Here is a 12,728-nt window from a genome sequence, read left to right on the forward strand (position 1 = left end):
AGTGGACCCCTTTGAGTCTCACTTTACTTGGCATCTCTGCAAGATTTCACACCATCGACCACGTTTCCCCTTTTAAATGATGCTCTTTCCTTGGTGCTAGTCTGTCTGGGTGTTTCTCTTCATCTCCCATCATGGCACTGAGCCTCCAGTTCTGTCCTCAGCCTCCTCTACTTTCACCACCTGCAGCCACAACTTCAGTTTCCACCTACAGCTTCAGGACTCCTGAACCTGTCTCTCCAGCCCAGGCCTTCTCTCCAGCTGGCCCTGGACAGCTCTCCGTGATGCCCTTCTCCCACCTTGTGCTCCACCTCTCCAAAAGACGCACCCCATCTGCTAATCCACATGGATATTTTCAGCTTTGGTCTCCTCTCAGTGAATGGCACCACCACCCACACTAGATGCTGAGCCTCATCCTAATGGTTTCCATTGTCCATCTTCCCCATGGCTTTCAAGATGTTCTCTCAACGATGCCTCCTGCACTGCTCTTGTACCTCTCCATGCCCCTCTGTCCCTACTGCTGTCATGTTCAGGCCACTTCCCTTCTCATCTGGGTTACTGCATTGGCCCTTGAGACTTGGCTCTTTTCTCTATAACCCTTTCTTCATGCCGTAGCCAGAGCTGAAGTCTCTAAAATGGCAACTGTGTCATGTGAGTTCCCAATCCCTAAAGTTTTTTTAGTCAACTAATGGAATTTTTAATATTATGGAATACTATGGAAATGTTTTCAGTTTGATAATGGTATTATGATTTTATGTTATATATATGTGTGTGTGTATATATATGTATATAAATATATATATATATATATTTTTTAAAGAGTCCTTATCTTCTGAAGATTCATACTGAGTATTTGCAGGCCAATAACCCAGTGGGGTGGGGAGAGTGGGGAGACAGTAAAACAAGGTTTTCCATGTGCTGAGAATTATTGAAGCTAGGTAATTGATACTACTCTTTATACTTTTGAAACATTCTACAATAAAATGTTTTTAAAAGAAAATCCCTAAACTCAAGCAAAACAAAAAGTGCTGCAATGTCTTTCTTATTGTTCTTAAGACAATGCCCAAAATTCTTAAGATGACTCATAAGGCCATGCATGGCCTGGCCTCTGTCTACCTTTCTTTCAAGTGGAGGACCCCCAGGGCTTATTGAAGATTTGTGAAGTGGGTGGATGGATAGATGGATTAGTGGGTACATAGATGGATGGGTAGATGAATGGATGGATGAATAGATGGATGGTGGGTGGATGGGTAGATAGATGAATATCTAGATGGGTGGATGGATCAATGGGTAGACATATGATGGATGGATGGATAAATGAATAGATAGATGGTGGGTGGATGGATGGATGGATGAATAGAAAATTGGGTGGATGGTTGAATGGATGGGTGGATTAATGAACAGATGGATGGGTGAATAGATAGTGGATAGATGGCTGAGTAGATGGATGGTGGATGGGTGGATGGAGAGGTGAATGGGTGGATGGATAGGTGAATGGGTGGATGGATGGATAGATGAGTGGATAGATGAATAGATGGGTGGGTGGGTGGGTGAATGGAAGGATGGATGGATGGACAAATGAGTGGGTAGATGGATGGATGGATGGCAGATGAATGAATAGATGGATGGGTGGATGGATAGGTGAATGGGTGGATGGATGGATAGATGGGTGGATAGATGAATAGCTGGATGGGTGGGTGGGTGAATGGAAGGATGGATGGATGGATGGATGGATGGATGGATGGATGGATGGATGAGTGGATGGATGGATGGGTGGAAAGATAATAGGAAAGGATCCTATGTTCCTACCCTTACTCTGCAAGTAACTTTCTTTGAGACATTTGACTTCTCACTCTCTTTGGATCTCAGTTTCCTCATTTGCGACGGGAAGAGTAAACAAGCTCATTTTTTAGGAGAGAGGTGCCGATTTTAATTCTTTTATTATTTTGGAAGTCATGGTAATATTTGTTTTTAAAAATCGTTTCATTGTTAAAAAATAAAAAATTTACATCTCCTGGATTAGGTGACATTTCAGATCCTTCCCAACTGCAATAGACTGTGATTATAGGGAGATTTTACAAGCTAAAACATACAGATTTGGAGAACACAGAGCACAGATTTTTCTCAAAAATCCTGATTTAATAAAACTTATTTTTTTCTAGTAAAGGAACTTGTTATAGGACTTACTAACGCAATTCAATTTGTAAGCCTTTTAAAGACACTCTTATAAAACGTTTGCAAATTAGAAAAGCAGTCTTTTCTTGGACCATATGTTGAGATTTGGGGTTTAGAAGTATGCTCACTGTCCACATGGTGCAAGCAGGCACTCTACATAAACAGGACCTTTGGATGAGGAGATCCTCGTGGATTATAACTGTGGCTGCTCCATCTTTGTTACCCCAGCTCAGCACCTGGTGCATAGTAAGTGCTCAGTAAAATTTTGTTTTAAATGAGGGCCTAGGATGAAGAAGACTCTCAGTGGGGCTCTGTTAGAATTTTCAGTGATAGGAAAGGAAAATAACTTCCTTTCAAAGAAAGGAGTGGGTGGGGAGAAAGCTAGAAATATGGATGAAGGAAGGCGTACTCTTGGCCCAGGCATGGGTAAAAATGGCAAGGCTTCTGCCTGTAGAGTGGTTCTCTCTATAGATTGAAATAAGCAGGATTGAGCAAGGCAGCTTTTATGCCCCCCTCAAAATAGCCTAGATTCCTGATTTCCTGGCTAATCCACTTCATTTCCTACACTGAGGCTTGTGGACCATTCAGTCTACGTTTTTTCTCATCTCTCTTTGGATGTTTCTCTAGTCTGATATCTGACCCAGGTTTTCCAAACTTCTGTAACTCCCATTCAACCATGTGCAGCTGGCAGCGCATGATGGTATTCATGGCAGGAAGACCTGTGGCCTGCAAGTCAGGAGACCTGGGCTCTACTCTCAGGTGTGCAACTTCGGGCAATTCAGCCATTCCTGAATCTCAGTTTCCTCATGCATAAAATAAAGAGATCAGACAAAAATGCACCCTCAGTTTTGTATCTTATTTCGGTTATAACCTGGATATATAATTAGTGGGATACCAGAAAAGGCGTTTGTCAGTTATGAATGTTATAAATTGAGTGAAGCTCTCTGGTTAGCTTGTCGCCAAACGAGTAGTGTCGTAAGGGAATGGAGACTGATCTAGCTCTGTCTCCCTGATGGTTCTGCCTGAGGGTAATTCTGGGCCCAGGATCAATGCAGCCAACAGAGCTACTTCCTGGGCTGCTAACAGTATCTGAAGCAGAGGTCTGTTGAAACTACAGAATCACTGACTTGTCTTCCTTAGCAACTTTATTTCCCCAGGCTGTGGAGCCCTACCAAGATTTTGCTTGACAGTTAATGAGGGAGTCCTTCTACCACGTTGGGATTCACACAGTTTATTTTGGTAGGTAACTAAGGCAGACAGAGATCATTAAACCCTTCATAAAACAGCCCATCAGCCACCTGCTTGAAGAGCAAAAGGCTGCTCTTTGGCAGGAAAGATTGTGTTCGTCAGCCCACTCTTGGGTCCCATGCAAGATTCTAATGAGGTTGCCTGTGAAAACGTTTTGGTTATGATATATTTCTTTCCATTTGTATAAAAGCAACCAATAAATACCAGTGATCTTGTCAGGCCATGCCAAAGAAGAATTTGTTGGGGATTTAATATCTCAATGCATTGGACATAACTTGAATTTGGCTGAACAGTCAAGTTGGGTGGTTTGGCTCAATTTAACCAGTTTAAATGTTGTTGGTGTATAGCTTTGCAAATGACTTTGGTTCTTACTGAATGATCACTGGAGAGGATTGCCTTATAAATGAATTCAAAATCCTCAGGTGTGTTTTAAAGATCTACAAAACAAGCCTCGCCTTTGTTGTAAATGGGCAAGACTCAATAAAGAGAGTGAGATGAAAAGAGCTATTAGTTCATCTGTTAGGGCATCCAAATACGCACCCTGAAGGCATAGCAACAAACAATTCATGCTTTAACGTGTTCTACAAACAGCAAGATATTCCAAACTACTGCCAACCACCTGGCCAGGAAAAAGGGCATTGTGGTGATCATGAAATAATTGAGGGTAAAAGGCAGGGTTATAAGTCCTTTAAACCCTTTTGAGCTTAGGTAATGTCTTGCTGGGCACATGGCTCTGATTCTTTCTCTGGTCTTTGCCAGCAGATTTTTAGGAATCTCCTGGCAGAAGAGCATAGTTTGTGGCACCTTCCACTCCTGCAGCACTCTTGGACGCTGACTATTTACAAGGACTTTCAATTGCCTCCTTCACCCATCTGGTATTAATTTTTATTTCTTCGTTATTGGGTCTCTGATTCATCTCTACCCAGACCTTTGAGTTTCCTGAAGGCTTTGCTTCCCAGACAGGGTGCCCCACCCAAGTAAGTTCACTTGCTGTTTGCTTTGAGGAAGGTCAGGATCTAGAGTTCCCCAGCTCAGAGAACAAGACTGTGATTCACTTTATCATCAAAGTCAGGATGGAGAGGATTTCCTTCATCTCCCTGTACTCTCACTCCCACGTCTGATGGTCTCATCGGTAATGGGGTCTTGGCATTTCTAGCTTGTAGGATCTCCCAGCTCCCTTCATTCTGTCCTGTGTCTCCATCTCAGTTGCCTCTGTCTTAGCTCACAGTCTCTCTCCCAGACTGTTGCAATTGTCTTCATATTGTATCCTAAAGGCAATGGGGTAGGCTTGGAAACGCTTTCATTGGGAATTAACTTGATCACATTTTCTTGCATAAGAATCACACTGAAAATCGTCACTAATTCATTGAAGGGGCAGTTGAAATGGAGGTGGACAGAAATCCATTATAAAGCTGTGCTCCAGTGGAGAATTATAAGGAAGGTTCGGATTAAGCTGGAGGCAGGGACAGTGAAGAGGAGAGGAGATGGATATTTAGCAAGGAGAACCGAAAGAGCATAGTAACTGATTTGAATTACAAGGTGAGAGAGGGAGCCGTTGGTAATAAATGTCTCCTGGATAAAACCTTTGGAGACCGCATGGATGCTAGTATCATTCTGAGAAAGAAGAAATTAAGAATTAAGTCTATGGGGGAAATGGTGAATTTGAATGCGGCATGTTAAGTTCCAGTTTCATGTGGAGACTGTCCAATGGGGAGAGAATCTGTAAGCAGTTATATATCTCAAGTCTGAGATTCAGAGAGAGAGAATGTTGAAGACAGAGATTTTATAGTCATGAGCTTAGAGCTGGCAGTTAAAGCAAGAGCGCTTATAACATCTGCCAGACAGAGCTTGTTAAATGAGATAGGGGGCCAGGCGCAGTGGCTCATGCTTGTAATCCCAGCACTCTGGGAGGCCGAGGTGAGCAGATCACCTGAGGTCAGGAGTTTGAGACCAGCCTGGCCAACATGGTGAAACCCCGTCTCTACTAAAAATACAAACATTAGCTGGGTATAGGGGCGTGGGCCTGTGATCCCAGCTACTCGGGAGGCTGAGGAAGGAGAATTGCTTGAACCTGGAAGGTGGAGGTAGCAGTGAGCACTCCAGCCTGGGCTATAGGGTGAGGCTCCATCTCAAAAAAAAAATTAAAAAAAAAAAAGAGATAGGAAGATAGCAAGATCCTGGGGACTATCACTCTTAGAGGGCCACACAGAGGAGAGAGGCCTAGAGGAGATTCAGGATGGTGCGTTATTACACAAAGAACAAAGAACTTGACAATTAGATTATGGAGATTCTTGAGATCAGTTTCGACAAAATGATGGGGACAGGCGCCAGCTGCCGCTGGGTTGACCTGTGAATGAGAGATGAGAAACTGCAGACAGAGTCTAGACTTCTCTTTCTAGAAACTTGGCTGTAAAGAAAAGATGATAAACGGGAAATGGGTGACAGCATGCGTGGCCAGTGCACCTGAGAACAGGAAGGCATGTGTGATAGTTAATTCTATGTGTCCACCTGACTAGGCCACAGGATGTCCAGACATTTGGGCAAACATCATTCTGGGTGTTCCGAGGGTGTTTTGGAGATGAGATTAACGTGTAAATCAGTAGACTGGGTAAAGTGGGTGGCCCTCCCAATGCGGGTGGGCCTTGTTCAATCAGTTGAAGGTCTGAATAGAACAAAAAGGTGGACCTTCCCCTGAGCGAGAGAGAAATCCTCCTGCTTGGTCATCTTTGAACTAGAACATTGGCTTTTTCTCACCTTTGGACTTAAATAGAGGTATCAGATCTTCCTGGGTCTCAAGCCTGCTGGCCTTTATGCTAGAGCTATGTGATCAGCTCTCCTGGGTCCCAGACCCTCAGACGCAGACAGGAACCACACCATCAGCTCTCTTGGGTCCCCAGTTTGCCGACTCATCCTGCAGATCTTGGGACCTGCCCTCCTCCATGATCACATGAGCCAAGTTCTTACGAGAAATCACTTTCTAAATATATATGTGCATCCGATTGGTTCTGAGAACCCTGAGTAATGCAGCACAAAATGGAAAAGAAAAGAGAAAAATAGAAAAGAAGGAAGGAAGGAGGAGTGAGAGGAAGGTGTGGAGCGGGAGATGAGAAACAGAGCCTCCGCGCTTTGCAAGTGTGGGGAGACTGTGGGTCACTGCTTCATTGTCTGTGATCTCTGACGGCATTGATGACTCATTCATGTTACATAATTAGAATTCACCTTCAGACTTTGCTGTCTTACCATTTCATCTCATAGAAACAAGGCTTCCTAGCTTGGCTTGTTTTCTTGTTACTCAGGGGCTGTTGCTAGCATAAGGTCATACTTAGAAAACTGAACCCTCAATAAGATTACTCAGAGACTTGGCAGCTTTTTCCCTGGCCATTTTGTCTTTAAGTTAAAAAAAAAAAAAAAAAAACAAAAACAAAACAGCTCACTCTTCTAAAATGACATTACACATCACTTTGAAATATGTCCTGTAGGCCAGCCCTGAAATGTATGGTCTTTCTGGATATTCATGGGAGAGAAGCTTTGTTTTTAAAAATGTAAAAAAAAAAAATTGTTTTACTCTAAGAGAGCGTCTCTGATAACCCAGTTTTTAGGAAACTATTGGCTGAAAAGAAACAAGAGAGGTGAGAATTTGTCCAGTTTATACCTGATTCATTTCTGCCATGATCCCATGCTGGGATAACTTCAGAAACCACGAGGACCATTTCACCCAGAGATTTATTGGGCCGTAGAGTTCATTATGTTTCTGCCTTGTTTTTATAATATTTTTGTTATAATATTAAACTGACAAAGATAAACCACTTTATTTGTGGTTATGCAGATGCCATGTGGAATATCTGCCCAGCTTGAAAAGATACCCCTGGCTCTTCTGCCTACTCAGAACAGCGGGACCCACATTTCAGCTTGGACAACATGACCAAGCTCTGCTGTTCACAGCTGCCTGGCCCAGGCTGGGTGCCTGGCCCAGGCATGAGTGCCTGACCCCAAGTTCAGGGCCAACGCCCTTTTCTGGGAATGGGGAATCAAAGCAGAAAAGCATCCTGTGCACTCACACTCTCACAAACCCACACACTCACATACACACTCACATGCACACTAACATACACACACACTCTCACACGCACACTCGTGCACACTCACACATGCACACTCACTCACATGCATTCACACATGCACACTCACACACTAACATGTACACTCACACACTGGTACACACTCGCACTAACAAGCAAATAATCTCACACACACATGCACACACACACTAACATGCACACACACTCACACACACTAACATGCACACGTGCACACAAAGTCTCTCTCCAACTGTGAATTTGGTCGCTGTGAGCTTCCACCTTTACCTGTTGTGAGGATTGAATAGAAGAGCGGAAAAAAATATTTCAAGAAAGAAGATCCAAATAGAAGCAGCAATGGGTGACAGGCCCTGTATCCCCGGCTGTCCTGTGGTCTCCCAGCTCCTGGATTCTGTCCCTTCTGGGAGCACAGCTGCACTCCTGCCTACTGTACCATGAGATGTGTCCTTCTTCTTACAGTGACCACGCCCTGCCCCTCGTTCTCCCCCAGCCCACCGCCAAGCTGAGTTGAACTGTATTTTGTTACTCACAGTCAAAAAAATCCTAATTCATTAGGTTACAATTTTAAAAATAAAAATATATCTTTCTTGGTTGTATAATAAAGAATCAGGTTTGAGAATTTTGATGATTGTGGCTTGGGAAGTGAGAGGGGGAACCTGGTCTTCTAATTAAATAACCTTCTATACTCTCCCGCCTTTTTCTTATCCCAGGAAAGCCTCAGGAACTTGTTGCAATAGGGACTGCCACGCCATGTTGCACTATTGGTGGAAGAGAGGTCCACCCGGTGCCTACGATGAGCGATTTGTTCATATCTATCCAGATTGCACGTGAGTACAGCCACTCACCCTCAAATGCCATCCTCAGGAGTTTATGCTGCACACAGACCGGCGCATGTGCAGAAAGACATAGCGCAGGGCTACCTGCTACAACATTGTTGGTGATAGCAACATATTGGAAGCAACCAGAATTTTTGTTAATAGAAGATTGGCTACACAAATTATGCTAATCTATACAACTGGAGAACTATGATGCCATAAAAAAGAATGAACGAGGTCTTTATGTTTGGAAAGATGTCTAAGATATAATGGTGAGTGAAAAGTGTAAGATGCAGAACACTGTGTTTTACAGGCTGTCATTTGGGGGCTGACAACATCTATTCAAATGTGCTTACATATATATTGAAAGCACTTTGGAAGGAAAAACAATAAATCAGTACCAATGGTTTACTTGTATTGTGTGTATGAACGTGTGTATGGCAGGGGTGGGGTGGGGGCAGGTGGCTTAGGTGCAAGACAGGAATAGCAAAGAGACTTTTTAACCATATACTTCTTAAGAAGTTAAAAAGAACCTATTGAAGCATGTGTTGTTAACCATGACAGACAGAAAGAGAGAGAATGAAGGGAGGGAGATAGGGAAGGAAGGAAAAAAGAGAAGAAAAAGAGGGAGAGAAATGGAGGGGCAAAGAAAGGAAGGAAGGAAGGAAGAAGGGAGGGAAGAAGGGAGAGAAAGAAGGAAGGAGGGAGGGAAATAAGTAAGGAGGGAAGGAGGGAAGGAGGGAAGGAAGGAGGGAAGGAGGGAAAGAAGAAGGGAGGGAAGGAGGGAAGGAAGGAAGGAGGAAGGGAGGGAGTTGGCTCTCTCTCAAAGCTACAGCTTAACAAACAAAAGCCAAGGCCACCAGCAGCAATGGTTTGAGCAGCAAAGGACGACGTAGTCATGACTCCGAGAGGCTGAATTCCCTGCGCATAGTGTGAGTGAAAACCTGGGTGCATTACATCACAGAAAGCTATTCAAAGTGCCACGAGCCCAGTGAGGTCTATAGGACAGACATACAATTGCTTGCAAACAAGTAGCAGGGCAATGAGCTGTGTTTTGTGTTTATCGGCAGATTTTCTTTGTCTCTCAAGGGAGCTGGGAGAAACTCAAGTCTGAAACTCAAACCCATCTCAATCATTCTTTTCCCTTCAACTAGACCTGAACCTCAGGAGATCTGGAGTATGTGCTGAATTCTACTGGGAACTGAGCCCTCTGAATATTATTATTGTTTTGCTAATACTTTTTGCTGGAAAGTACATCAAACCAGGATGTGTTGTATCTCTTGCTTTGCCAGACTGTTTAAAACTAAAAGTGACCAGATATCCAACTTAAGGCTGATCCAGGTTTTTCATGATCTAGCCAGGGGGGACAAAGATTCCAGGAAAGTCTCTAGGGAAGGCCAAGGATTTTAGAAAGTATCTGTGGACAAACAAATGCAATGTTAGTGGGCTAATTTCCATAATCAAACGAAGCTGATGGAAGTGCTGTGTGAATTGATGCCCATCAACGAGAGACTGGATAAAGAAAATGTGGCACATATACACCATGGAATACTATGTAGCCATAAAAATGAACGAGTTCATGTCCTTTACAGGGACATGGGTGAAGCTGGAAACCATCATCCTCAGCAAACTAACCCAGTAACAGAAAACCAAACACCGCATGTTCTCACTCATAAGTGGGAGCTGAACAATAAGAATACGTGGGCACAGGGAGGGGAACATCACATAGCAGGACCTGTTGGGGGGTCGGGAGCAAGGGGAAGAAAAGCATTAGGACAAATATCTAATGCATGCAGGGCTTAAAACCTAGATGACAGGTTGATAGGTGCAGCAAACCACCATGGCACATGTATACCTATGTAACAAACCTGCATATTCTCAACGTGTATTCCAGAACTTAAAAAAAAAAAGAAAGAAATGCTTTGTGAATTAATCAGGTTCACTGATGGGAGCTTGGGTCTTGGTACCTGAGGAGTGAGCTGGGGGAACCCACAACCAGGCTGCCCAAACACACAGAGGCAGGAGAGGTCAAGGGGCATCTCATGGGTGTGGAGTTTTGGACACGGTATTGCCATTGTCAGACATGTGGCTAAGCCTGCAAGGATGAGAGAGGAAGGAGAGAACCAACTCCACTCAACCCTGCATCAGCCTGAGTGCTTTCAATCTCTCTCAACCCTTCTCCTCTCTTTTCTCTTCTCTTCTTCCCTGATGGTTTGCCAGGAATCACAGAATAATGGAGTTCACTGTTTCTCAAGGGGCAGTCACCTGTCCCGTCATCACCGGAATGACGTGTTTTATCGGACGTTTCAAATCCCGATTCTTGGGGCCTGCTCTAAACCTGCCTACCAAGGCTCTAGGGGCGAGGCCTGGGAACCTGCATTGTTTGCAGACACCCACTGGCGATTCTTACGTGCATGAAGCCAGGGAAGCATTGATAGAAAAGGTCTTAGATCAGCAGCCAAAAAACCCAAGTTCAAATCCATTTACTACCTGGGTGGTCTTGGGCAAGTTACTTATTAATTCCCAGCATGGGAGTCAATACTACTTTATAGGAATTTTTTATAAGTTATAGGAGATATGCTGTTATGTTATAGGAGTTATTTTTTTCTCTTTGAAGATTAAAAGAGACAAAACATATGACAAGGCTGGCAAACATCGAGCTCTTGCTACATAGTAGTACACAGTGCCCTAGAGAGTTAGAAAAGGGATGGTGAGCTCACAAAAATCTTTGTAGGCCTCAGGATATATATATATATATTTTGCAGTGACTTTCAAGGCTGATCTAACTCTCTTTGGATGGACACAGAGCAAGGAGACTCGCCCACTGAGTGACTTTACTCTACCCCCAGGCCTTATTTACTAACTTACCCAGGAATGGGGAATATAGTGCTAGAAGGAAGACAAAGCAATGAAGAGACACTTTCAGAAAAGTAGGCACTGCAAAGACAAAGAACCATTCCAGCTGGAAGAGCATGTGGTGGGAGTGGCGTCCTCTGAGACATGATTCTCTGCAGGGCTCACATGCTCAAAGTCACAGGTTCTCACCAAGGGTGATGATTTCCCACAGGGAGCATCTAGCAATGTCTGGAGACATTTTTGATTGTCACACGGTAGGGAAAGGGGGTTGCTACTAGCATGTAGTGAGCAGAGGCCAGAGAGGCTGCTAAACATCCTATGGTACGTTGGACAGTCTTCCACAACAGAAAACTGTCTGGCCCTGAGTGTTCATGGTTTCAAGGCTGAAAAACCCTGCTCTAAGCTAACGCAGAAGACTTAGTCATGGGTGATAGAAGGAGGCCCCTAAGTGGCTACACACCTCAGAGGGACAGCCTTCCGCTGCGGTGTTGCAAAGTCTCACAGTCGCACAAGGTCCTGGCGTCCTGCTCATTGGCGGGTCACCATTAACCATCTCGCACGTCACATGTTCAACACAGCTAGTTTCCCACCCGTTCTTACGATGATAAATCAGGAAAGGTATTCTTAGAACACTAGAAAAGCGGAAGTGTGGCTCTCTACAGGGCAGCGGGGAAGTTGCCTCACTCCTAGAAGATGTCTTGTTTTTACCAAGAGGGTAGAGGGATGAGAGGAGCTGGAAGGCCATGCTGAGGAGCCACGTCCAGACACATGAAATGTACCTCACAGCCCCACAGGGATGCCGGGGAGGGCACTCAGTGCTTGGGATCAGAGCCACGTGGCCACTGGTTTCCGATGCCCCTTTGCTAATATCTCACCTCCGTGATTTCCTTGCCTTCATTTTGTGGCGCTCTCTCGATACTGCCGGCTGAGTGTCTTAGTTAACCAGTACTCCAGCTTTTCTCCCTCCACTTTGATCTTCCTGTCTCTGCCTGTCTCCTCTTTCCTGGCATGGCATGTGCTCTCGGGCTGTACCTCTGGTAGTGAATCTCTGGCTGCCCTGGACTCCTGCTGTGCACACTGTGTGCACCTGTGTGCAGGTCTGGATGCCCGGTGTTCCTTCTCAGTGCACCGCCAGATCCCCTGGGATCTCTTCACCATTTTCATGCATGCTGCCACCCCATGTTCAGGGCCAGCTTCATGACACATCATCTGTGTGCTTGCACAGGACTTGTTGTTCAGAAGGACTTCTTGATGGGTTTCATGCTCTGTGGCCACTGTATTAAAATGGTAATAATTTCCTCTTGAAACTTGCATTTTGTAAGTGACTTCTGATGAGACAACACAGAATGAGCAGAAACACAGGAGATACGTATGTCCATCCTTTCTTGTCACCCCGTTCACATGGAGCATTGGCCATGAACTCAGAATTCTGGTGTATTCACAATGTGTGGGAGTTCATGAAGCTTCTAAGTGACTCCAAAGTGTGTTTTGTCTATGACTGAGTTAGCTGGGGAGGGAGAGGGACACTGACAGCCCTGAG

General features: G+C 44.5%; 1 protein-coding gene and 1 long non-coding RNA gene across 2 annotated transcripts in view; one reads left to right on the forward strand and one right to left on the reverse strand.

Moving 5' to 3' along the window:
- Nucleotides 1-8,385, forward strand: part of LOC131382115 (uncharacterized) — a 146,091-nt gene extending 137,706 nt beyond the window's left edge. Inside the window, exon 3 of the long non-coding RNA XR_009211287.1 lies at nucleotides 8,228-8,385. This is a non-coding gene — a long non-coding RNA (uncharacterized LOC131382115). The remainder of the gene's footprint in view (nucleotides 1-8,227) is intronic.
- The window catches only part of NEDD9 (neural precursor cell expressed, developmentally down-regulated 9), a 198,197-nt gene that overhangs the window by 126,514 nt on the left and 58,955 nt on the right, over nucleotides 1-12,728 (reverse strand). The window lies entirely within an intron of this gene.

This window comes from Hylobates moloch, unplaced genomic scaffold (genome assembly GCF_009828535.3).
Source record: "Hylobates moloch isolate HMO894 unplaced genomic scaffold, HMol_V3 SCAFFOLD_20, whole genome shotgun sequence".
NCBI lineage: Eukaryota > Metazoa > Chordata > Mammalia > Primates > Hylobatidae > Hylobates > Hylobates moloch.